The sequence below is a fragment of the Molothrus aeneus genome, chromosome 3, assembly GCF_037042795.1.
Source record: "Molothrus aeneus isolate 106 chromosome 3, BPBGC_Maene_1.0, whole genome shotgun sequence".
NCBI classification, from domain to species: Eukaryota; Metazoa; Chordata; class Aves; order Passeriformes; family Icteridae; genus Molothrus; species Molothrus aeneus.
In genome coordinates this window covers 27567440-27591198 of record NC_089648.1, presented here as the reverse complement: position 1 = coordinate 27591198, position 23759 = coordinate 27567440, and the positions used below count along the sequence as shown (strand labels likewise).

The following is a 23759-nucleotide window of genomic DNA, read 5'->3' as shown; positions in this document are numbered from 1 at the left end:
AGAAGAGGGACCTGGTGTATTTTAGAGGGTCTCTCACATTAACTTGAAAGCTTGTTGCTATGTTCTACTAGGAATTGAGTGGTTATAAGTATTAGCTGATGATAAGAAACTCTTTGTGTTCAGTCCTGAGGAAAAATAAAAAAAATATCTTCTTCACTCAACTCATTGATCTAGGGAGGTGAAAGGCTGAGACATCAGGAAAAAATGCACAAAGGGCTTGAGTACATTTTCTCATGATCCCCAAAATGCTAGAACAGGTTAGATGTGAAAAATAAAACAACCTTGAGTGGCTGTGAGAGGTATCAGCTATGCACAGTGTGACCAGTAACACACATTAGTCTGTCTTTAGCCTAGCCTGGTATTCTGGCCCCGTGGAAAAAAGTAACATACAAATAACTAAAGAGACAGAAACATCTTCTTAGCTTTATCACAGCTGTTTTTGCTTTCTGTCTTCCCCCTCATCCTACTCAAATTTCTCCAAATTTTCTCCCAATGTTATTCTCTTTGCTCTCAGGGTATTTGCTCTCAGGAATATGCATCAGGCTGCACTTCAGCTTCTCTGCTCCAACTCTCTGTCAGTATGACCAATTCTCTCCAGTTCACATGAAACTGCTGCCACCCACCCCTGGATCTGAAAGAAAACATTATTAATTAATGTCCCTGAAACTTCTCCCACCAGCCAGAGGCCAGTTGGGTCCAGTCAGGGTAGGGTGATGGGAGACCATGGACAGAGGAAAGCTCATTCTCTGTGAGACTCCTGGCCACACAGCAGAACTGTGAAGTCCATGAATAACCTCCCCCCTCATCTCAAGAAGGTATCACTGTCAAAATGCATCTGTGGAGCCATGAACAGAAGATGTAATTGCACTATTAAGGAAAGGTCACGCTATCCTTCCAAAGTGGGTGTCAGCTGAAGAATTCATGGCTCAGTGGGCTACTTGGTCATGTGAAATGAGATTAGTGAATACTCATATATCTCACAGAGGATCTCAATTTTCAGAGATAATTACAAGATATTGTGATTATGGGCAGCTTTCAAAAAAAACCCCATCAAACCAGAAAAACACAAAACCCCTTGATCCTCTCCTTCATGAGAGTTTCTGGGAACAAACACATTTTCCCATTTTTCTACTGAACATTTCCAGAGGAGATAAGTTATCTGACCTGACAACAGGGAGAAGGTGCAGTCAATAGTTTGGAGAGCAAGTAATCAATGTTGTACCCTTATTTAAAAAACAATATACAGTAAATGTCTGCCAGCAGCAGTGATAACATTCACTTACACTAAAGATAAGTCATACAAAATGCCAACTACTCCTCAATTTAGGGAATCAACAAAATGGTCTCAGTCCAGATAATTTATTTTCTATCAATACAGTTTGGCCTTTCTCTTCCTTAGTTTAGCATTCTTGTTTCACATCCAAACTATGCAGAGCTCTCAGAGTATCACATGTGTTTAGCTATTCACAGGAATATTCACAAAGGGAAGGAGATCAAGTATCTTCTGAAATGAATGGGAAGGTTTTGATATTTATCTCTAAGGAGACAGACATTTGTTGTTGGCTACTTTTAAACCAGACAGGGAATGCTGAACAAGCCACGACAGGCATTTTTTCATTCGACTTTTCCTTTTGCCATTTGACTGCTCATTGTTTTCATTCTGTACTGAAAGGGCAGATAGATTTTTTAAAGGCTGTTAACTGAGGGATCTAATTTAAATCTTGGTACAGCCAGTTCTTCCTTTGTAGCACCAATACAGGTGCTGCTGTCTTGCTGATAATCACAGCCTATCCATCCTGCCACTGCAGCAGAAGATGTGGCATGTTTAAGACATCCTCTTTTCCTTTCCCATTCTTAGTTTTTATCTTTGGGCTGCAACAAAAGGAGGATTACTCATTCTGACCAACATGTAGACTGAAGCTTTCCTGAAGAGCTTAGACAGGACAAAGGAATGGCTAAGAGCTCTTGGTAACTGGTGCCATTTTGAGCCCCTTTGCTCCTCAGCCTGTTGAAGTAAATTTCTCCTCCAAAGGCAGAGGAGGAAAAATTCCTTACTTGTCCACCAATGCATGCATTTCCTCCAACCTCAATCGTGCCTGCTCACCACAATCCATGTGATTTGATTAGATTTAGGTTTTTCATAGACTTTCCTTCTCCCAGCCAAGTCAGCTCAAACTCTACTGTCCTAACTGGACAACTGCAGCAATTTGTCTCAGTCCTACACATAAAGATCTATGTACCACTCTCACCTACCTCTTCTGGCTTCAGGAAAAGAGTCACACTGGTGATTTTCTGCACCAGTGCCACACACACGTGTTTTCCAGGGATTTCCAGTGCAACATTAGTTCTATTAAAATAGATAAGATGCTTTCAGCCATCATGTACTTTCTGTTGATTTTATCCTTAATCCAGCTTCTGTTCTGCTCAGAATCTGCCTTGCTGCGCACTGGGATGCACCAGCCTTACCTCTCACCTGCTGACCAACCATTGTCCAGGACCCTGGATTTACTGCTATTCCAGGACCCTCTCCTTATCTCACCTCTTTCCATAACCCCACAGTGGCAGCAGATCTTCCAGAGGATTAGAGACATGTTCCTTCTTGAGGTGTGATTAGCAGAAGCCTCCTAAATGCTCCATTGTGCTGCTTATACTATTGCTGCAGCTATCCCCTCCTACCTGTTATTTAGCTGCCATATCCTCTCAGGGCATAAGTTTTCCACAGCTGGAGAAATTATTTCAAGAGCAAGTTCTCAGAGGCCTTAATATCTCACAGCATTTGTTTCCAAGACACCTCAAAATAATCCCATTTGGTGAAATAAATTGATTTCCAGGTAAGGCTTGGCAGGCAAAAGTTTTCTGGTTCCTTGAGTCAAAATGACCATGTCTACAGTTTCTTTGTCCCAATCTGAAGGTGTGCAAGCCTTCTAATGAGCCAGAAATGCTTAATTCCAGTTCAGCTCACAGATTTGCTTGTCCTTTAGAAAAATGGGATTTTATGATCAAGTTTCATATGAATTATTTTCAGTTTTCATGTAAAATGCATGAACTGGAAAGAAATAATAAAAAATTATCTTCCAGAAAGCATGTGAGGTAAAGTGTTCTAGAAATTTTGTTCCTACAGTTTTTAGTCAGGAAATTCCTAAGACTGACCATTTCCCAATCATGTTTCTGTCTGTTAAAAATATCTTTTCCTGCAAAAACAAAAAACATTTATACTAGAAACCTCCCACTCAGCTCTGCCTTCTATGTAGGTCAATAGTGATTCTGCATGGGGGCAGACCCTGACAGCACATCTTTTTCCTTCTCCCATGTTTTCAAATCAGCATTTTTTTTAACTGAAAAGATGTTTTCTGACTTCTACTGCTGCTGCTCATTTTATATGCTGAAGTTGGTATCCTGGATTTGTCCCCAATGTTTTTCCATAAAGATGAGGATATTATCAGAGACCCATATTGTGGGTAAGACAAAGAAAATGTCAGGAAGAGAGAAAAATCAGAAAAAATGTCATATCAATATTCCGAAGTACAGTGACAATTGCTGATCCAAGGGATGCAGAAATGCTTCTAAATGACACAATCTTTTCCCAGTTTTCCATGTCACATCACTGTGAGCCTTCTAATGACACATTTATGTATGTTAATTTCATGCCAAGGTTTGTCATTTAGCCATGCAGGAGGTAGTTTGAGTTCCTAGAATCAGAATTATCACTTACAGGCTTTCCTCTCTCTCTGTGCATCCCAGGTGGAGCTGGGTTGGGCAGAGAGTAACAGCTGGCCCTTCACTGCAGCACTGCATCATGCTGATTTGTGATTTGTGGGGTTTGTTTTTATACTGGTGCACTCAGATGAAACCCTGTCTTTTTTCACAAGTTTCAGTTCATAACTGGGCACTGTTCAGCCCCATCCAAGCACATGTGGCCTCTGGACACCGACAGAGAAAATCCCAGCCCCTTGGTGAGATCCTTAGTTGCTAGAATTAGTTGCTAGAACTAGTCAAATTCTACATGGTAAAACAAAAGAGGGAAAAGAGAATACAAGCAATGGCCTATTTGGTGTTGGACAATAAATTTCAGAGTCATCTGGACTGGTTTGAAGGAGCCACAGATGCCTTCTTTTAAAAAGAGTGTTACTGCTTTTCAGTTCAGCACCTAGAAAATAATTAGCCTCTCCACTAAAACAAACCCATGACAGCACATTGGACAAACATGAAGAAAGTAAGGCTGAGTGCTCAGGCCAGAAAAAAAAAAGACTGAGTACACAGTTGGATCAACTTACCCCTCTTCTCCCACAGGTGATCTTTGTAGGTCAAGGCAGAAATGCATTAGCAATGCAAAATGGGATTTGGGAGTGAACAGGCACTGTCATCATCCCCTCCCTCACCTCTGCAAGGGTGGGTAGCAAATGCAGCCTCAAGGGTTTTCAGTCCACAGGTTTTTCAGCAGGGAGTTCAGTCACTTGAAGAATATTCCCGCCCACTACGAGTTAAACCTTGATAATTTTGAATCAGCCTCCCATTTTGCTTTTTGCCCACAAGCACAAAAAAAAAAAAAAAATGGGGGGAGGGGATGGATCAGATGTGTCTCTAATCATTACATTGCAAACTTGAGTCCGTGGTCAGATTCTTCAGCAAAGAGGGGGAGCAGAAGCACTCTGACTAGGATTGCTGGGGGCTGTCAGCTCGGGTCCACCTGAGCAGCAGGCAAAGTGGAGTCTAAGGGGCAAGGCTACACGTGCCATTTGTACTCCCCATTAGGAAAAATGGTCAGTAATGGCCCAATTTTAAACTTAAACAAGAAGCACCGAAGCTGTGGAGTGCAGCATGGGGCAGAGAGGACAGCAGCAAACAGGGACTCTGAGGCTGGGTCACATTTCTCACCCTTTATAGTGCACCAAGGGGGGGCAGCTTGCCTGCGTGCCAGTGCCCTACACAGCCAGATACTGGGGCACACCTGGTCCAGAGTTGCCCTAAAGAAACCAGAGCTGTGCTGGGGAGAGCAGATCAGACACTGTCTCTTATCCAAGGGATGATACAGATCTTTGCTGGGTTTCATGGGTTAAAAAAATTCAGCATTAATTTTTTGCTACCTGTCTCCTGGCATTGTTTATTTTTTACATTCCCTCTCTCCCCTAGAATTAGAAGCAGTTTAAGGGAAGGTCTGAGCTCTTCTCCGTGCTGTTGCGGTGCGGCAGCTCCGAGCAGAGCGCACACGAGAAGCGCTCTGTTGTACTCAAGTGGTGATCTCTGGGCAATGCAAACTCACCACTGACACAGAGCAAGCTGTAAACAAGGGGACTGCAACCAGCCTGAAACACAGCAGGAGTGGAAGTAATTATTTGTCTCTCTTCTTTCTCATCACAAGCCTAAATTTGCCCTTTATAGTCTCTGTACACATCAAGGTCCAATAAGAAATTGATCCCCTGCATGGCGATGTTTCCTCTTTCTGGAGGAACAGAAAATCCCCATGACAATTGTGTTGCATCTGCTGGACTTATCCATGCTGAACATTGTATTATAAAGTTAATACAATTAATAAATACATTAATTTAATTAACTGTGGCTTTATAGACTGATATGATGTTTACTGCTTCCCTCCCTCTTCTCATCAAAAGAGTTTTCTGTCATAGAAATTCCAAAGGTGGAATAGATAAAATAAACCTTATTTTTCTTATATCTCCATGGCACTGCCCCAAAAATACTAGATCAGGCAGTCTGAAAAGAGAAAATTATTCTTGCTTTAAATCAATATTATTTGTCTCTTCTGTGTAGGTAGGAGTTACCCAGTTTAAGAACCCTTTCTTACAGACACTACCAAAACTGACCATTTTACATTTCCAGTGGCTAATCTACCATACTGGGACTTGTTGACTTCACTGCCAATTTCTTTTATCCCATTAGTTCCTTTCTTTTATTCAGTCATACACTTGCTTTGTGTCCCAAACACGCACATACATCCTTGCAAATCAGAGAGAGATTCAGTTCCCATTTTGCTATATCTTGTACTGTGCTGCCACTTAGATGCTTCCCCCACCCCAATTCTCAGTACATTTAATCTTGCTGGGAGCATATATGTCTGCTGACGTCAGACAGACATGACAGAGCATATACCTGTTTGTGTACCCTGTCCCCCACATGCCCACCTTGCCAGTTCTGGACATCCCTCACCAGTGGCATCACCTCACCAAGAACAACAGCCTCTGTGACAGCAGACACCAAAGTGGTGCCCACTGCCCCTCCACACCCCTCAATGCCTTCCCTTCTCTGGCTGTTCCTATGCCTTCTGTTTCTTCAAATGACATTTGCCAAGGTCCCTACTTTTACTCTCCTGTTTTATACACAGCAGAGTTGATCTGTCCAGCAAAGTTCTTCCTTATCTTTGTAGGATTTACTAATTCCTCAGAAAGCTGAAATTGCTTTCACAGCTTTACTCTATTCCTCAATTCCTTCTTTATTAGAAACCAAATTATTATTTTTTCTTTTAAACATTTTTCCATCACTGTTTAAAAACTATAATAAAAAAAAATCCTATTGACTCGAAAAAAATATTGGTTTTGAAATGCCTTTTCATATCATGAGAGGCAGAAACCAAACTGAGATCCATTACTCTACATGAGCAATCTTATCTAAGCTAACATGAAAAGAGAGATAAAGTTATACATTTCACCAATCCTTTAAGATGCACAACTGAGACATTTTTTGCCATCAGAGGTAGCTATCTATAAAATGTTTTGGGTATATATATATTTATAGTTTATGTTATAACTACACAGTTTATACATACATAGGAAAAAAACCTTGCACTTACCTTTGAGAAGTAACATTTATCCCAGGTTTGGTAAAATAGTCTCAGACAGGCACTTAGACCTTCTTTCTATTCCATGCATCCTTTTTTCAAAAGAAGATAGAATCAGAAAAATCCCAGGTGATCTCTAGCAAACCAAAATGTAGACAAGATTGTTTGTCAGATGCAGCCTGGTTCAGTGAAGTCCGAGCGTGTCAATCCCTGAGACTCCTTGCTCAGTAATATCCAAAGCACAAAAAAAGGAAAGAGAAAAAACAGAAAAAGAAAGAGAATAAAAAAGAGTGAATAACTTGTTCTTTTCCTGTGTGATTTAAAAAACCCAGTCTTGGAGGACTAAGCAGCCTGCAGGCTTTTTGAGCATTCTGATCCTAGTGCATCCCAAGGTAACACATGCATTTCAGTATTGCAAGTCTTCAAGTTCATACAAGCAAGCCCAGCTCCTGTGTGTGTGTGTGTGTGTGTGTGTGTGTGTGTGTGTGTGTGTGTTTTGGGGTGGGGGGCCGAGTCCTACCGCAGGGGGAAGAGAGGCAGGGAGAGTCAGACACACACAGTCACACGCAGGGATGGAAGAAGGAAAAACAGCAAAGTGGAGTGATCTCACAAAGTGCTCTAGATGGCAGAGCCTGCACGGCTTGTAAGACAAGCAATGTGCACACACCAGGGAAAAAAAAAAAAAAAGGAAAAAAAGGAAAAAAAAAAAAGATAGAGAGTGAAAAACCCGAGAGAACTAGCAGGCAGCTTCAGGAATTTCTTCTTACCTCTTCTGACGATGCAACATGCAGCAAGTGCTTTGTACTGCATAGGAATCCGTGCAGGCACGACTCATCAGACCCCTCACCTCTGAAATAAACAAATATGTACCGTAGCAAAAGGAAGAAAACCAGAAACCAGATGAAACAAGGGTACAAAAAGAAGCTAATAAACAAGTAAGAGTGTCGGGGAGGAGTCCTAAGTGGGCAGGAGGCAAATAGCTGATATAGAAAGAGGCATCCAAACTCCGGGTCCTAACAGAGATTGGCGCTGTAATTATGTGGCAAAGCACTGCCCTCTAAGCCATTGCATAATAATAGAAACCTAAGCTGTGTAGACACAGCCTGACATGCTAAATCCTCAGGAGCTACACTCAACATTTGTCAGTAGAAAGCCTGTCAGTCCTCTGGGGGCGGAGGAAGAGGAGGGAAGACAGAAGAGGAGAGAAATTTTACTGCAAAATGCATAAGCTGCAGTTGAGCTCTCAGGTGGTGCCGATGCTTAAAATGTTATAGTGGAAGTCATATATATCTGTATTGATGTAGGAAAAGATAGATAAAAATCATATGTGGTGCTTAGGTACACAGTTTAGTGGTGGATTTGGCAGTGCTGTGTTAACAGTTGGGTTTGATGATCTCAAAAGTCTGCTCTGACCTAAACCATTCTATGATTCTAATAGCACTGTCAGCTTCATTCGTTCTATTTAATACTGGAAACATTTTTTCCTTGCTATGTTTTAGAAACTTAAATGACAAAGAGAAGAACATATACAGGGGTTGCCCATGTTAAATAGTATTATTTCTAATGCTGTTGGCAAGAAAGTAGTAGTTCTCCCTTTGAACTGAACAGGATTGCAATGTCTAAATAAAACTTGAACTGATGTAAAAGAAGTCATGCAGATTGATCAGTCTTTCCCATTAACCAGTGGGTTCCTCTCTCCAGCCCTCCTGATACACTCATTTTCTTCTGCTTTTTGGTTGAAGAGGCTCCTAGACAGAGCCAGGGAAAAGATGACACTGACTATAAAAGAGGAGGTAAAAATCCATCTTGTTCAACTTACTACACACCAGTATCAATACATCAACAGAAAGAACAACTCATAATGCACACGGAAGGAACAGAAAACAAACAAACAAACACACACCAAAAAAAACCTCACAAACCAAGAAAGTGGTATCATTTTGCAGTGGAAATTTACCTGAGAACTGTGGCCCTGGGTCACACCTATGGTCCATTTAGTCCAGGGTCCTGTCTCTGGACAGTGATCAGCACTACACACCTCTGAGGAATCTGAATGAGTTTTTGCAGACTGTGCTAGACAGCCAGGGCTAACCTGTTCATGAGCAAAGCTTCTCCTTAATCCCTGTTCTTTAAGGATTAGTTAATGCACTAAGGCATGAGCAATGAAATAGTCTGCTTCTGCACATCCAGACTAAACATGTAAGGTGTAATTCTGAGGTCCTTTGCATTTGGTGTAAAGTACACCTCTTTTAAGGCACTTAGGGTCTAAAGAGTAAAATCTTCTGACACTTTGTAAACATCCCAGTGTGAAAAAAGGCCAAGAGTTCAGAAAGAGCTGTAGTATTTCATTCTGAAGGGTAAGAAATATATCTTTATAGCCTCATCTAGCCTAGCTACTCTCCTCATTTACTCCTTACTACCAGTAGAAACATCAGATGTACTTCAAGAGGCTATCTAGTGCAGGTAGAAGAACCAGGTCACACAAATAATATGCAGGTATCAAATTTGGCCCCTAGAAAGTCAGACCAGACTGAACTGAAAAGTTTGAAGATATTTTTGTGAATGACTCCATAGAGAAATACATGAGGTCTTCTTGGAGGGGCAGATTCTGCTGCAAACTTTAGATCCCTTACTGTTACCAGTCTCACCCCTTTGTCCTGTTCCTGATGCATTCCCAGTGACTCTCTCTCTATCCTTAAGGTGCAAGCTGCAGGTTTAGCACACAGGGGATCCAGACTCTGGTTAAACAGATGAGGAAGGGCTGCATAGACAGCAGTTGCCTATTTTTCAGCCTATTCAGCTCTCCTTGGCTCTATTTGGAACAGTGCTGAAGGGCCCTTCTTGGGAAGAAGGCCAAGAGTAATCTTACTGGGCACTGAAGCAAGTGATCAGGCCAAAGGAAGACTTGAGAAACTGAAAGCTGCCAAACTGGGTGTTAAAATATTAAGAAATTATTTCATTTATAGATGACTGAAACACAAACTTAGAAAGCTAACTTTAAACATAACTCTTGGGAACCCTGTGCCAGCACATTGGCTAGAAAATCAAATGAAAGCTCTAATCATGTCAGTGCCTTATGAAATAAATGTCAGTGCATCACAGACAAGAAGACATCTCTTAACGACATCAAGAATTAATAATAGACTCTGAGACTAGTGTTTCAGAGTCTGATTTGAAAGCAAAATATTGCTTGCAGTGACAGAAATCAGTGTACTCTACCAACGTACTCCAAAAATCTTTCACCAGCTACAGTTTTGTCAGCGAAAACTCCCAATGAAAAATAAAAGATGATACAACCCTGGAAAAAAGCAAAATCACCCAAAAATAAAAGTTTACATGAGGCTGTGGTGTTATGGGTCTCCAGTGTGTGAGGCCAGGGTGCTTTCTGTAATGCCCTTTAGAATTCAACCAGAATTCCCTGGCATTTGCTCCTCAGCTTCTCCTCTTCGCTAACCATCCCTGCTATTTATATATTGCTTTGCTCCCAAGTAAGGAGCTTCTCAGTGAATTTCTTGGTCCTCCTAGCAGGTTATCACTTGCACTCTTCTCTTTTGCTCAGGCCTCCCCTCTCTCCAATCCTGCCCTAGCTCCTAGTCAGCCAACAAGGATGTTTGAGCTACATCTGCTGTTATTTGCACCTCCACAGAAATCCCATCAGACCCAAAGAGCCACAAGAGAAATCTCATTTTGCCTGGGTTGTGGTAATCTCACAAGCTCACAATACTCACTCCTGGAAAGAACTGTCAAGGTTCAATTTTTCATTCTTGACTTAGGTCTGGAAAATACATGAGAGACCAGGATTACAGATGTCTCACTTTTGCTCTGTGAATCTTGCTGAGCAGCTGAAGCTTTCAGTGATGCAGGAAATCCTGTGCCCCAACAGAATGCATAATTTCTCTATGAAAAGAGATGCATAAAACTCATTAAATCCTTAAAATCACATTCATACAAGTTTCCTTGAACAGTGTCAATCACTGAAAAGATCTAACTTGACACAGAAATTGTGTAATGGAAACCCTCTCCTTTGACGTACAGTGCCAGATATAACATCAAAACCTAAGAAAAATGAACTAGGCTAGCAGAGCAAGGCAAAAATAAAATTGAGATGTTTTTGAGACTTCCAGGACAATTTCGCCTGCTGCTAACACCACTCTCCTTTCCAAGTCTCGCAGAAAAAACACTGAAGCCTTTGGCCATCTGATTGACAATACAATTTAGCATGTCCTTGTAGACATTGGTGATTCCCATATCCTGCCCACTCCCTTCCAAACCAAAGTTGTTAGCACTGGTCCACATGACCATTTAATCAATGGCTGCCAATCAATTACACTGATTGAAAGACAGCCTAAAAAACCTTTATTCTGTGGCCCTACTGACAAAAACAAATGTCAGGAGCTGAACCCACCAGCTTTCAAACATTGGAGGTTTGGGGAAAGATTGTATATTTCTTGGGTGTTGTACAGCTCAGCTCTTTACAAATCATTGAATATCTGTTTACACATGTATATGCCAGTACAAAATCTCCTTCTCACATCCTCCACCCACACATCGCTCTGCTTTTAAAAGCAGCTCCAGCCAACAGACAAACTGCATGTGCTTTCTTTCACTTTCTTGCATCTTAGCATGGGAAAAACTCTATCCAAATTTCTAGACCCAGACATCCAACAGAGACCAGGTGCTGTTTCACAGTGCAGTGAAAAGAAAAGGGGTTTTAAAGGTAATGATGAGACAAAAGCATCACAGAAGGTCCCTTTTGCAATACACTGTTATAAAAAGCATAGATTAATATCACAACAAAATATGAGGGTGAACTTCATTAAAATACTTCAACAGTTCTACAGCAATCTTTCATTGTCCATCATGCAGCTAAATGCAGAAGGGTTTCCAAATACCAAGTTATTTCAGGTCATAGAATAAATTATATATTCATAATCTACTCCATTCTAAGCATTTATCTCATCTGGAATAACCAGGATACTTGTGCTAACCTTAAAAGGACCCACTGTAACTTTGTAGATGCTCTGAAAGAAGGTCAGCATAATATTTTTATACCAGGGTTATTATTCTTTCCAGGTTCTCCCTTTACAAGCAGGAAAATTCTTGTACTTCTGTTTTGCATAATCACATGTCCAGCTCAGTGAGTAAAATTTAATGCCCTTTGATTGATAGTTTAAGACCAGAAGGGATCATTATGGCCATCTCATTTGACCTTCTGCATAACCTCAGTTACAGAAATCCCCTCTGTGACTCCTGCATCTATCATCATAATATTGGGTGTTGCAAAAATACATATTTTATAAAGGCAGTCAATGATTAAATCTTGATTTAATGATGATGTATTTATTTTACTGTCTTTATATCTTTAACTGCTGGCATAAAAAAAAAATACCACACCTCATTTTGTTACTCAAAAGACTTTGGAATGTTATCAAAACTTCAAAGTGATAATTATGAATTACAGCTGGGCATCTCCTGTTCAGAAAACTCAGAATTAGGAATAGCAGAAGTTTCTCCCAGACAAGTGGACTGGTTCTTCTGGGGACAAATGAGTGCTCTTTGAGACCAGGGTAATCTATTCACTCAACAAACAAACAAACAAGCAAATAAATAAACTTCTTATTTAGTGGACATCTGTTTTAGCACAGTGTTCATCAGAATAAGGAGACTGCCTTGGCAGTGCTTTCCCAATTCTCTTAATTTGATGAAAAGCACAGCATTAGCTTCCAAAGTACACCTGGAGGCAGCAGCTCTCTGCCACCTGCCCACGAGGACCTCATCCTGGTGGGCTTGCAACCTCTGGCATTGGTACACTCTGCACAGAACCCTCCCAGTCACCACTGATATCCAGAGGGGCAGCAGATGCCCAGTGCAATAAAGGCATGGCACAAGAGGAGTGTGAATATGAGTCTTCATTCTATAGTTTGACCCTTTCCACACAGGATAAGAGTTTTTCATTATTGAAAGAGGATATGTGCACTTGCCATGCAGCAGGGGGTCCCTCTTTGGAGAGGATCAGCTGCTAGGCTGTGATCATCTGTTACAATGGTAATAGGAACAATTTAAGGGAGGTCAGGCTGCCCTGGCTGGGGCTTGCTGCAGTGACTCCCCTGCCAATCTCACTTCTGCACCAGCTGAGTCATTTGTCTTTGTGCCCTGTTACATGGTACAGATCTTAGTTTGCTTTCTAATTGTCACTTAAAAACAAGTTTGGAAGACGAGAAGGTTATTTGGCATTTTTTAACCTTTAAGGAGAGAGGGATTGTGAGAGGCTGGGGACAGGTAATCCTCAGAGAGGATTTGTCAAGCAGGGGTAATGTTGTGAAACCAGTCTTATGCTAATCATGCAAGAAGACTGTAGCATCCAATAGAGATGAGTCCATATCTAGGACAAGGTCAGCTCCTTAAGCTGTTCAGGAATCATTCTAGTCCTTTCAAAATTGCTTATCTCAGCCATGGAACTGAATGGTTAAAATTATGTAACTGAATTAAAATACATGGTGGAGGTGAGAAGCTTTTGGGCAAACAAAACGAGGGTTTTGTATCAAAATTACAGCCATGACCATAAAGTCAGTATTGGCTAACAGTTGTTACATTATAGCATGGAGGTGTCAAAGGAATGAATCCATCAATAACCTCAATAATCTACCTTGCAAATTGTGGGAAGAATTCTTCCCAGCCCCAAAGCATTTAGTTTCTGTGGTCACAATTGTCTGAAAGCTACTAAGTTTGCCAAAGATGGGATCAGGTACTTAAAAGGAACAATCCCAGACCTCTGAAGTGAGTTAAGATTGTAACACACGACTTGCAGTACAAAAGAAATTATACAAGGTGATCTTTTTCTTAATGAAGTTTAAGCATGATACAAAAGATGTGGTTTTTATTCCTAATATTACAAAATATTTAGATTAGAAAAGAAGAAAACCACAAGCTAGGCATGACTTGGGATCTGACTTGGAACTTGAATATTATTAAAGTTTGATGCAGAAAGGAAGAGTAAGCAGAAGGGGGTGTGAAAGCTTCAGAGGCAATGCAGGGTATGATTTCTGCCTGCTCTGCTGGGCCCCAGCTTGGGGGAAGATGGGGTCCTTACTGCTCCCAAATTATTCTCAGGTCTGTCCTCTCCTATCCTTCCTTCCTGAGACTGATGCCAATGAAGTGTGGATGTGTAGAGAGGAGATTCAACAAATTCTTCTTGGCTTTTGCCTGAGGCCTTGGAAGCTGCTGAAGGACATGCATGGGTGAGGTCCCTGCTTCCATTCATAACCCAGGTGGGCATATCCAAATAAAGGAGGACGAGGAAATTCTGTGGTACTGCAGAATAGCAGTATCAGGATAACAAGTGATTTGGATTCCTCTCTCAGCCTCTGTTCCTATTTGAGTCTACCAGAGAAAAAGAAGGAAGGAGAAAATTAGTCCATATCTACTTAATTCCTACTTCATATCTTCTTTCTTATTTACATCATAAAGTTAAGAGGAATCAAAGAGAAAAATGACAGCTGTCTTAAAAAGCATCAGTGAATGCAAGAGCTAAGTCAAAGTATGTAAATTTAAACTGTGATCAGAAGGAGGCACAGCAAGAACTACTTGGCTGTGAGAATAGGGTACACAGAGCAATTTCAGAGGTTTCAGGTTATCTCAAGCATGGTATGAAAAAAGACACCATTTTAAGAACAACCTAAGTAGAGAATCCTTTGACATGGTTTTCACTGCTCTCTGTGCTCTCATCTCTGAAAGGGAAGTGGGACCTGGCCTTCAGTCAGACCTTGCATGTCCAGGGCATCTCTGCTGTTATTCTGTTCAGGGACACTGGAGAAAACAAAGTATGCAACAAATAAGCATACATGGAAGAAAACTTTCCTCACGTATTAAAAGCTTGAGCATCTATTGCAAGGCATGTGTGATGCAGCTCAGTATTTTAACACCCAATGCAAAAACTTTGGGAATTCAATTTTTGCAATAAGTTTGCTCTGTAAGGGTTGGACAATCTTTGCATGAGCTGCTACTTCTCCTCACCAGCCTCCTCAACCTCTGTGTTCACAGAGATTACACATGTAAGAAAATCTGTACTTCCTAGAGAATCATGGTAAGTTGGACTTAATTTCTGTATTTCCTTATAAAATGTCAAATATTCATAGTTATGTCAAATTAAATGAGTTTCTTGTGCTGCTGTATTTTTCAGCTCATTGAGTCCTCCTCAGACGATACCTGTCCTACCATTACATGATCTACCTCAAGAGATTTTATCTAAGATTATTCAATGCAAGCTCAGTTTCAGAGCAGAGTAAAGGAAAAAATATGAATTTCAGAAGAGCTTGGATACTGATCCACTGCTGAGTCTTTATCACAGTTGTATTAGAGGAACAACAGAAAACGCCTTTGTGGTTACAGGCATAAGAAAGACTTACAATAAGGCTTGGAATTTGGTTCACTACAGAGCAAGTAAATACTCCCTAGAAGTTAAAGGGAAATTATTCTGAAATAGCTACAGAAATCTCTAAGAAACCAGGCACATAAATGTCCAAACCAGAATGAGCAATTCTTGCTTTCTTTTTGACATTTTCCCTGATTTCTGTACATAGGATTGAATATGAGGCCACCAGAGCAGAAGCCTGAAACATTTCCATGTTTCTCTTGTACCTGGAAATCATTGTCTCTGTAACTGGGCATAAAATGGGATATTTAGAAGGCATTGATTGAAAATATTAAAAGTAGAGGATGCTGAGAGAGAAGATATAGCCAGGCATTAAAGGATGAAATTTAGTCATGTATAAGGCCTCGATAAGTGTGAGAATATACACAAATATGGGTGTACATACATACACAGGGATGGGTACAAGCTCTGTGGCAGCTGTTCTAGAGAGCTGCCTCAGAGACTTTGGGGTCCTTCAAAGGTTACCGTACTCCACACATGACCAAGCACATTATAAATAGAACCTTACTTGTTTACAGAATTTATAAACTAGATGGGTTTTCAGACAGATGAATTAATGTGTACTGACGTAGAGATTTGGGCCCTTTGATCATCATTTTGGTCTGAACAGTCTCCCCAGCAGCAGAGCTTTGGGATGTCTCATGACCCAAGATCCCACGAGGGACCCTCCTGTCTCCCCTGGAGTGCCCATTAAATTAATGGGTATCTCTACCATTATTCTTTGTACTGCTGTAACTTAACTGGAAGTTTCTATTCCTACCTAGGACCTGGCTACAGAAGAATTTACACCTGCTGCAAATAAATGCCATCAAGCTGACACCATCCTGCCTTACAAAGGGACAAAGATGAGGGCTGAAGGTACCCCAAAGCATCCCTGTCTCTAGATCTCATGTATGCTCCCATGCTACAGCAAGGTAGGAGTAGATGGTGCTGCAGGAAAGCAAGGGTACAACTTCCCCTGTGTGTTTATTCCCTTCATGCTGCCCAACTTCTTTGCTACCCATCCTAAGAGTTCAATTCCTATTTTGCAGAGGAGAAAGAGAAGGAGATAGAGATAGTTCTGTCATGCCTCCCAGGGCTGCTGGGAAAAGACAGGGAACCTGGCAGAATTAACATTAAAAATACAAAACAAAACACAACAAAAATGCTAGACACAGAAAAAACCAAACATGGAGAGAGAACAAATGTGTGAAACAAGAAAACAGAATTAAAGGGATCATCACAAAAGGGTTTGAGACTTACATGTCTATGAGAACAGAGAATTTGAGTGAAAACAAGAGAGCAGAGAAAAAATAAGAAAAGAGGGAACTCAAAAAGGGAATTGATGAGGGAGAAAAAAGGGGCAGAAGGGATTTTTGATCATCTTTTCCCTATTCTGGGCAGCAAGTAAAATATGGGCTGATGACTTCAACATCACCAAGAAGGACAAACCGTTTTGTGGGACATCACTGAAGTGGGCAAATATTTTTGGAATGCTTTCCCAGGATCTCATGCAAGTGTATTAACCAAGAGGGCTGTGAACCTGAGGTGGGTGCTAGTAAACAAATAAACATAACAGAAACTCCCTGATTCACACCAGCTAATAGAGATACCCACTACAATTGTAAAAGCTGTGAAACTGAAATGTTAATTTCTTTCATGCCAAAGGTTTCAAAACAAACACACTCCTTAGTTAGAAGATTGTATTTTATAGAACCCAAAACAATTACCCCTACAAAAATAATAAAAGCAAAGCCTTCCTTTGGTAATAAAATGGCAATGTTTCCTGAATGTCTGATGAGAATGTATTTAGGGAAGCCTGATGTGCAATCACACACCTAATTATTTCTGCTCTCACATGATCTGTGTAAGTGCTTTTCTCTAATGTATGCAGGCAGAAGAAAGGGACATTTATATACATATATATATATATATATATGCTCTAATTTTGGCATCACATTCCTTTTGATCAAACACACCATTGCTTAAAGAGAGGAGAGAGGAGCAAAAATAGAGGCAGATATTAAAGAGAAGGCAGCATTCAGCACTAAGATCCAGGGCACAGCCCTTCCCCTCCCACACCTGCATTCGTGTGGGAGCTCAGTGGTGGCTCCAGGTCCAGCTCCCATCACTGGCTGCACAACAGCATGACACACAGGCAGACACCAAAAAGCAGCTGTGTCACTCTCGATTAATATTTCTCTCTGGGAACAAGAGCTGTTCATTTACACAAGGACCATGGCTCAGCCACAGAGAGCATCCAAAAAGACATAAGCCAGGGAATAAACAGCAAGAGCTGCACCATGACTTGGCACAAAATCTGGTCACGGGACATGAAACTCACTCTCAGTTTAAATAATAAATTAAGTCTTCCACTCAATTCTTGGACTATCCAGTTACTCAAATTGGAAATGCCTTTGTTAGTGCAGGTGTTTCCCTAATGCATCCACTCGACATTTGCAGTCTTGCTGAGACAGGCCAAGTATGAAACGATGTGATAGAAAACACCCTAATTCCTGGATAAAGGGGACATCCATGCAAAGCTGATGATTTAAGGAACTGATGTTACCACTGCCCGTAACAAGCAGACACCAAAGCTGCTCAAGCCAGGCAGAAAAGCCCACTAAGAACTCAACTGCACTGTCAGGCATGCAAATGTCCAGGCAACTTTGATCTGAGTTGTCAAACCATTGACATTTCACGGACCAAAGCCCTTCAAATCACACAGAAATGTACTTCACCTCCCTCCGTGGATTTTGGATCAGACCTTACTGAACACATAAAGCTGGCCATTTACTTTGATGTTTGATAAATTTCCTTCTCTTTGAGGTGTGTATTTTAATAATTTAGCCAAATAGGCACATGTACTGCCAAGCACATTCTTTTCATACAGCAAGAAAGGAACCCATTTTCTGTGAACCTCATTTATCTACTCTCACACAGAGTACAGCTCTCCTCAGGTGCAGTACAAGGGCTGAGACAGTTAACTACAAATATAACCCAGCTAGAGACACAAGGTGCTTTCCAGAAAAAGAAACAGCTTCACTCTCTACCTTTTCCCAAGTTATTTTTTAAACATTAATTGGTATCTTTTTCCTTCTGATATATAGTCCTAATCTAAAATTTAAACCGAAACCACACTTGGCTACCTGGTTTTAATCCTGATGTGAAATCAGTGCCTCCATCAAATCAGGTTTTGAAAACTATGCAAGCAAGACCAAGCTATGAGGCAAGAAAGAATGATACTAATATGCAGAGACCCTCAGGAAGTAGTTTTCTTTACTTTCACACAGAAAGGAGAAACCAATCAGGGGTAAAAGTGCTCCAGAGGCTTGAACTCTTCTCATATATACTTAGGCTGTCTGAACCTGAAATGTTGATGTAAATTAAAAATAGCCTTATTTTTCTACTAGAGGGAGTATTATATTGAAAATAGACCTATTTCAAAATATTATTTCTACTGATTTTCATATGAAAGCAATCAGTTTCAGTATGTGTTAAGTCACAAGGTGTCTAAAAAAACCTGTGAAAGTTAAATTGACCAAATTAAATTTCATTTAACTGTGCACTTGACAATTCTAGTTCAATGCTATATCTAAACACCTAAATCAAGCCTCAAAGTAGCACTGGAAACTAATTCAAGGTCCCAAGTTCAACTGAAGTACAACTGAAGTTCAAGTGAAATACATGGCAACTGTGCCATAATGCCAACTGAAAGCTGCTATTTCTGATGGCAGAAAAAAACCCACCTAATTGTGAATTTTATTTAAGAAAACCAGAAGTAGAAGTACATTAACTAGGTTTAGACTGTGAATGAGGGAAGCTCCTTTTGTGGGAAGCACTTAAACTGAAATTGGGATTAAATACAACGTGTAGAAACAGTATTTTGTAAGTTGTTGTCAAGTAAGTGGGGTGAATATTCTTCAAAAAGTCCAATAAACATCTAATGATTAAGATTCAGGCTTCCCCTTTCTACTGTTATCTCCAGCTAACAGCCTGAGTTCCTGTTCAGGAGAAACATCACCAGTGCAAGGCTGTAAATGCATGTAGACCAGGCCATTTTTTATGCTCTGGAGTCTGGCTGAGGTTTCAGAGAACCTGTATGACAGGATTAGATTTGAAAAGGCTTCATTTTTGTAGAAAAAAGAAAGTGTAATACACATGCAACCTTTAAAAACTTTAGCTAGTCCTCCCCCATATTACTCTTCATCAGCTCTGTGTGCATCACACAACTTCTGTAATAATGGCACCATTTCCTAAAACTGTTGTCAAAGGTATCTTAAAAGAAAAGCAGGCAATTTGGAGCCATATAAAGTTGAGCCTGAATGTACTGTTTATGTTAGAGGAGATGGTCCCAAAGGGAAGATCTATTCAGATGAATGTTGGATGTCCAGGTTGCAGAGCCTAGCTGTCAGATCCAGGAGGCTGCTGCGAGTCAAAGTTTCCTCAGGAACCTGACACAAAGTCTTTACCAAAGGCAGGAAAGGTGACATTGTTCAGCTCACATCCCCCCTGTGGAAACTGCTGTTGCTTATCCCTTCAGCTGTGAAGTGACTGCACCTCGAAGCAGCAGCTGTATGAAAGCTGACAGGGTAAATGTGGGCAGGGTGTGCACACAGCCCCTGTGCTGAGCTCCTGATGCAGCCTCCTGAAAAGAAACACCTTCACTGCAGTCATTTGCAGTTTCTCTGGATGATGTCCTGATTAACACCCCATAGAGAAGCTCTGCATTGGATATGAGTGGGCAGGCTCTCTCCACCTCCAGCTTCTAGGTCCAGTCAAATAAAAAGAATATTACTAAAATTACTAAATTTTAGGTCCTTAAACCATGGGAAAACACCACATGCAGCAGAACTGATACAATTCTACTATTCAAGACCTGTGCAGAGGCAAGTCTAGGGAGCATGAACCAAGCACAGAGCACCTACATAAATGTCCGAACCAGCCCTAAAAGATGCAAAAAAGTAGTAGCAAAGATCTCGTGGTGCCCACAATGTGGTTTCTTGTCTTTATAAAGAAGGGAATGACAGACCCCAATAAAGACACTGTGGTACTGAAGGTTCTGTTTAATAACTTTGTGGGTATTCACTCTGTGATGAGTGATTTGTTTCTCCTGTTTATTTGTGAAATAAACTGTGCACTTACTTGGATGAGGAAGAATAAGGGAGTCCAGGCCAAATGTAGATCTTCTACCTGTAAAGATGATGATAAGGAGATTAATAAATCTGAGTTTTCTTCACAGGTCTGCCTACCTGTATCATAGAGATCTGCATCTTAGACCAAGGTTACCAGAAGAATAACCAACCATCCACTCCCTAAAGTTTCAATTCATCTCTCTGCAGAGATTCAGGGCACTGACTCTGTCTTACTTATGCCTATTCTTCATATCTTGTGGTAGCCACCAGTGACCCTGTGGTAGCTGTTTTCAAAAGGATGCACATCACGATTGAAAGGTACATACTACAGGGAATTTACCAATGTGCAATTGTCTCTTGAACAGCTCTGGTCAATTTTGCAAAGAGAATTGCAGCTATATTAGCAAATTCTCTATATGGAGGATCTAGAATTTATCTGAAAAGGATTTTTCTTTTAAAAAAAAAGTTGCTATTCTTTATTGTTTAAGAAGCAAAGAATGTAACAGTTAAATCATGTTTCCACTACATTTTTCTGAGACTGTAAGAGTTTAGTAGGGTCTAAGGAATATATTTCGTTAGACTTTATATTCAAGTTTTGTTGTCTTTCCCAATATACCTCTATTACATTGATAGAAAAATATGTTCTCTATTGCCACTGTTGTGTGGTAGATGAAGTGTCTGTTCTATATGTGGAAGTAATTGAGAGCATTAAAAAGTATGGTTGCTGTTACAGTCAGCCTTACTTCAGGTCAGAGCAAGGAAAAATATTCACAGCAAGACCCTAGTTCACTTTTTTTCCTCCCTTGAAGAACATATGTGCTGTAATAAACGACAAATTAAACCTTAATTAACTGAATGTTGCCTGCCTCCCACAAACACACTTTGTAACCCACTCCAGGGGTTCTGGGCTGTCGGCAGAGGATCTTCTCACTTTGTTTTCTTTGCCTTGATGGTTGGAAAAGCGGGGTCCCTTTGATGGCCACTGCCACAGGTCTGGGAAGATTCATAATTGATTAACCCCCCAGTTTGTGAGAGAGACAATTCAAAACATAGCTTTCTGTGAGAGGGGAGAAGGGGAGCATCTTCCTTCCCTCAAATGTGCTGGTGCCATGTAAGCAATGTAAGCACCATAGTGCCTTTAAATTATCAGGCCAACTTCCTGACCATTTCAGTTTTAACTCATTATAGCAATGACAAGGCTGCCCAGAGTGACAGATCAAAAGCTCTGTAAAATTAGGTTGTGTGAGTGTTTGGCTTAAGGCAGCTGGGTAGCTTTAAATAGATGCTGAGGACTGTGACCACCACAGACAAAGTCCTGAACTGAATTAAGATCAAGTCCGACCCATCTTCTGAGAGCAGCCAGACTCCTGTCCCCAAAAATTGACTTTCCATTTTTTAAGTGACAAGCAGTGCCAGAGGTACTCTGCCCTTCTAGCTTGAAAAAGTTGGGGCTTGCAGTGTACACCTTTCCAAAATGAGAGGAAAATAAAAAGCAATAAACCAATCCCTTACAGAGAAAGCTGGTGATATAACATGGTGATCTCTTGAGCCTCTGTTGACATTTCCTCAAATTTTAGAGGTCATATATTGGTAGAGCAGAAAATCAAACGAGGAAAGAAACATGCAATCTGAATTATTAAAAAAATAAAAAACAACAAACAAAACCACAAAAAAACCCAAAAACCCTAAGGATAAGGAAAAAATATCTTAAGCATAGGGGGAATGAAATGTCTTAGGGAAATTCCATCCTACTTTTTCCCTCTCCCTATTCTGTCCCAGATAACTTATCCAATTGATCAATTAAATCCAACAGGCAGATAGAGGCCTTGGAAGTACAAAGCAAGTACTAATGCCACAAAAATATCTGTGAGGAAGAGCCTATGGAGCCAGGACGAGGTGAGAGATGAGAATTTGACTCCATGTTCTCAGATGGCTGATTTATATTATATATTATATTATATTATATTATATTATATTATATTATATTATATTATATTATATTATATTATATTGTATTATATTATATTATATTATATTATATTATATTATATTATATTATATTATATTAATTGTAGAATGGTACACTAAAACTATACTAAAGAAAGACAAAGGATACATCAGACGGCTTAACAAGAATGATAATGAAAGCACTGACTCCTCAGAGTCCAACACAGCTGATGGTGATTGGTCACTAATTAAAAACAATTCACATGTTTGGATAAACAATCTCCAGACCGCATTCCAGAGCAGCAAAACATGGAGAAGCTGAGGCTTCTCATCTTCCCAGGAGAAAAAATCCTGGTGAAGGGAATTTTCAGAAAATATCAGGGTGACAAGAGCCATTATATTTGTCCTTAGATGAGAGTTAGTTAGCCAGGAAGGACTACCTCACTAAGTGCAAACTTTTAAATGCCCCATCACAGGAAAGACATTAATTGGAATTTGCTTCTCTCCAGGCATTCCAGTTAAGCAATTCCCACACACAGCATTGGCATATGCAAGGATCTGGTGTGCACACTAATAAATTTTTTTTCTGCTTTTTGGAAATATGCCTGTATATTACGAAATGTTTCTCAGCAGGAAATATAAATCTATGCATTGTAAAGATGAATGGATAAGGAGAAAACCATCTGTTCAAGATGCAGGACCCCAGGCACGATTAGATATTTGATCTGAATCACCAAAATTCTGCTTCAGTTTCTGTGACAGCAAATCAGGTGTGCATGAATTGGGTTTGCTCAGAGATTAAAGTGAAAAGGGCATAAAATATGATTTAATAACTCTAGTAAGGAGCTTCTGCAGAAATCAAAAAATCATGAATTTATAATGCATTTTAACCAAGAGATACGTGTTTGCTTTAAACATTTAATTAGAGCAAGTTCCAGGTAAAAACTCTGAGGAAAACAGTGTAAACCATGAGGACTGATATCCTGAAAATAAACTTTTATCTGTTTCTTCTCAAAAATCATGACATTTGTGTAAATACCATCCTTTGCTTTTGTCATCTGAGCAGAAATTCTCACCTCAGAAGCACTCAGAGAGACAGATGAAGCAAGGTGTCTGTCCCATCTGCAGGGGTAGTGGGTTTTTCCTTGGAGAAGAAGAGTGGGCACCACTTCACAAAAGTCACTGCAGACACAAATGTGAACTGAATCACCAGGTGTCCCTCTTCTTTCTTTCCTATTATTTTTCTTTCCTATTATTTTTATGTTAGTTAAGCATACATGAAAACTGGTGGTCTGTTTAGATTTCAGCATCAAGAAGAGATCTCTTGTGCAGGTCTTTGAGAAGAATCATAACCTTGAAAGTTGAACAGGATGTTAATGGGCTTTAGGATTCAAAAGATCATAATGGAAGTTGAACTCTGCTGTTAAACCCCACACTTAGATGAGTGATTGCACCCTAAAGCAGTCTACACAGTACA

At 40.3% G+C, this 23759-nt stretch overlaps 1 protein-coding gene across 2 annotated transcripts in view; it reads right to left on the bottom strand.

Annotated features, from left to right (window-relative positions):
* The window catches only part of LRFN2 (leucine rich repeat and fibronectin type III domain containing 2), a 157059-nt gene extending 149171 nt beyond the window's left edge, over positions 1–7888 (bottom strand). Inside the window, exons 1-2 of one of the 2 annotated variants that reach the window (XM_066546537.1) lie at positions 7558–7888; positions 6803–7009 (exon numbers count right to left, since the gene is read on the bottom strand). The gene's annotated coding sequence lies outside the window, so the exon portion shown is untranslated. Of the gene's footprint in view, positions 1–6802; positions 7382–7557 lie in introns of those variants that run through there. The other variant, XM_066546539.1, reaches the window with a different exon arrangement.
* Between the last annotated feature and the right edge of the window lie 15871 nt (positions 7889–23759).